This window comes from Lissotriton vulgaris, chromosome 4_1 (assembly GCF_964263255.1).
Source record: "Lissotriton vulgaris chromosome 4_1, aLisVul1.2, whole genome shotgun sequence".
NCBI classification, from domain to species: Eukaryota; Metazoa; Chordata; class Amphibia; order Caudata; family Salamandridae; genus Lissotriton; species Lissotriton vulgaris.
This window is the reverse complement of record NC_141691.1, coordinates 482,264,374-482,268,227: the sequence shown is the minus strand read 5'-3', so window position 1 is coordinate 482,268,227 and position 3,854 is coordinate 482,264,374.

The following is a 3,854-nucleotide window of genomic DNA, read 5'->3' as shown; positions in this document are numbered from 1 at the left end:
GGGACTGCCACAGGTAGTGGCTTATGTGAGTCTTTGCGCAATTATATGGTTATTGCACCTCTGAATGTGTTCTCTTGCATCATGTGTTATTCCTGCACCTCTGAATGTTTTTAGACATCATGTGATTCTTGTGCTATTGTACGGCTCTGGCAACTCTGAATGTTTTAGACCTCATGTGTCTTATTGCGCTGCACCCCTGAATGTATTTTATTGCATCATGTGCTTTACTCTTGACACCTTTGAATGTTTTATGCATTATGTGTCTTTCTTTTCCTGCGCTGCACCTCTGAATGTTTTAGTCATCATGTGTCTTCTTGCGCTGCACCTCTGAATGTTTTATGCATTATGTGTCTTTCTTTTCCTGCGCTGCACCTCTGAATGTTTCAGGCATCATGTGTCTTCTTGCGCTGCACCCCTGAATGTCTTTTACTGCATCAGGTGCTCTGTTCTTAAACACCGCTGAATGTGTAGGTTTATGCGTCAGGTGTTTCCCTTTACTACTCCTCTGAATGTATATTTATGCATCATGGGTAATGTGTTCTTTCTTGGACCCCTAAATGCTGTGTGATACTTAGGTGGTTGTCCTCTTTAGTACAGGTGGTCCTAGTGAGGTCCTGGTTCCCTGCGTGACATGCTCCTAAGGGGTTTAGGGTTGCGTAGTGTGTACTTACCTGTTCCCAGTAGTTACTGGATGTGATTCATAACTGTTACTTTGTGCTACAGTGATTGTATATTCTTTTATTCTAATTTCTGACCGTATTTCATTTCTACTAAGTGCTGATTATGACAGTGGCCCATGTGGCCCTGTCTTGTGAATAATCCCCTGTGAATATTGCCCGTGCCAGTTGGCACCATGTATATGTGTGATTTTATCTGATGTGTTTTTACAATACAAAAGGTATTTTTATAATAACCTTGTGTGGAGTCTCTTTTGTGGTGTGCCTAGTATGTTGTTGCTGTTGTGCGCTGACGCAAATGCTTTACACATTGCCTCTGAGTTTAGCCTTACTGCTTGTGCCAAGCTAACAAGGGGGTGAGCTGGGGTTATCTTGGCGTGTGACTTCCTTGCCCTGACTAGAATGGTGGTTTCTGCCTGGCTTTGGCGTCAGCCTTAGCCTACCAGAAATAGCCAGTTCTAACACTTCCTTACACATTCATGTTCTCTAAATCTTTATCAGAAAATGCTGCTCTATATGGTTTCTGTAGTACTTAGGGGAATCCAATGTCGATTCCCATTTCTGAGGCCGAATTCATTAATTTCTCATGAAATATTTTCGTTTTTCGGGAGATGCTTCTGCATAGGAATAGCAACTCTTCCTCACTAAAGGTTTTAATCTTTCTACTCCTACATTTCCAGCTATCATTCCTCCAATTTTACTCTTAATTTAAATATATCCAATATCTTTGGTTGGGGTTTTAGTCTTTCTATTTCTCTTGCCCATCTTTCTATCTCTTCTGGGGTTACTACAGTGGCACTTTTCGTCCCTGTGGATGTTTCAATTCATACTTCTTTTGAACAGCCTGGTGTGACTTTTCTAAATGAATCATTTATTGGCTCTCTTATTGGCAAATCCATTAAGGAAATTACTGACTCACACTCACTTGCCTGATCATCAATTATTATATTTTCTTTTCTGGGTTGTATGGTCGGAGTAGTCATGACTGGTGTTTTAGGACAATTCTACTTATCTCCATATAGGGGAACAAAGGGACCTATAGTTAAAGGTATTGTTAGTGCTTCAGGATTTGTGTTCAGCTGTTATTTTCTGAATTAATTCACTTCTATTTTTGTTTATCGCTTCCCTTTCCTTTAAGTACCTTTTCTATTGTAGTCTTGTGTACAACCTGCAGAATTAAAGGTGTTTTTAAAATAGGGGCAATAGGGGTAGTTCTGTTTGACTCTTCTTGGTATGGTGGTGGATTTTTCATTAAAATATCTTCAAAATAATCGTCTTCTGAATCTCCACTACCTGTCACTAAATGTTTAGTTTTTTTCTGTACATTTACTTCCTATCTGTTCTTCTGTTGTTAGTACAGGATATAATCCTTCCACCACCATGGCTTGCCTCCATTGTTTCATCTGACTATCTCGAGTTTCTTGTGGAAATTTACTCAGGTTCCTGTTACTTCGTGATCTATCACGCTTAAATGCCTCTGTTTCCCATTCTTCTAAAGGTTCATACTGGGTCAATCTAGGTCTTGGTTCTAATTCATTCATGCAGGTTCGTAAATTGTTTAAAATTCTCCCATTAAATATTCCGAATTCAGGAAATGCTAATACTCCATCATTGGTGGTATATTCTATCCAATATTCTAGCCATACACAGGTGTGATAGCTTCTCTTTATCATCATGTATGATGCAGGCGTTTTTGGGGGAGTGATAATAATTCCTTCTCTAGTTTTAATGGGTTTATCCTTTTTGAAATAATTTTTAATTTTCTGCATACATGAGATTTTTCTCTGTACATTTTGTTTGAATTAATATACTGTTCGTGGGCAAACCCTATAAATCTTCTATCTGGACGAGTCCCTATTATAGTCGGATCGTGTCTCCACATACAAATCCCACTGTCTATTATTATCGGGGCTTCTATTTTAGTAACTTAATCAGATGTTTGCTTTTACTGTAATGCTTCTCCAATACCAGCACGTCTTTTATTCTGGTGACCAATCAAATTCTGTTTTGCTTATTCGCTTTAACTAATGCTTGCGCGGCTTTTCAGTGACGTTAGTTTCGCTCCTTTCTACTGACTCCTCCTTTACAATTTCACATCAGCTACACGCCTGATGTCTCGACCAATCCCAGCGCGGCTCTCAATGATGTCAGTGCAGCACCCGCAACTGACCCCTCCTTTGCAAGGTAATGCAAAACTTAATTTCTTATAATTTTACATACACATTTCATTAATTACCAATGTAGAAACATTCGCTACTGTGCCCGATTTGCTAAATTCAAAGAAAAGTCAATTTCTTCTGCTGCGAGTAAAACCTTCCACATACCCTTCACACACTACGAGTAAAACCTCTTCCGCTTACTCCTCACTCAAGCATCAAAGAACCTGCTACTCCTTCAGTATTACCCTTTCCAAGTGATATAAGACCAAACTTTCACTAGCGAACTCATTTGCTACCAATCACACTCACTTTTATATAAAGAAAATAATCCCTAAATCCGTGCTTCAATTTTTGCATAACTTTTCACACTTTCTTCATCAAGGCAAGTAACCTCACTGCAGTATGGCTTCCATTTACCATCCGCTGTTCAATATTCATGGGAATTTACAGGCAACATAAAACAATACATATGGGTTTTGGTTAATACATAAATCAATATACAATTTTCTCTACCTAACTAAAACCTAACCATAGCTCTGCTACCAAGATCAACTGATCCAGCGGAGCTTACCAGTTTAGTTTACTCATAAACTACCATACTCATCTGGGCCCATAAACATTCACACATAAACCAGCAATTATCACTGGAATCAAATTTGTTACCTCTACGTGATGACATTTTACCTTTACCAATTCTTACCAACCCTATCACCTTGGGACTTAATTTCCTCTGGTCAATAGATCAGGTAGGTAGTAGTATAGGTATAATGACATTAACATTATTCTTCAGAATGACCACAGACTTGAGAGAGTTTTAAAAGTTTTATCTAAATAATTTTGTGAGTCAAATACCAATACATGTCATACACACAGATTCTCTAGAAATAGAATAATATGACTTGGTTAAATCTTCATTATGACAGTATCTGGAGAGGGTAGAAACAGAAAGCAGTACAAGGACATACTACACAGAATTATATTTACCTAGAATGGTGTGAGGACCAACCCCTGGCCACGG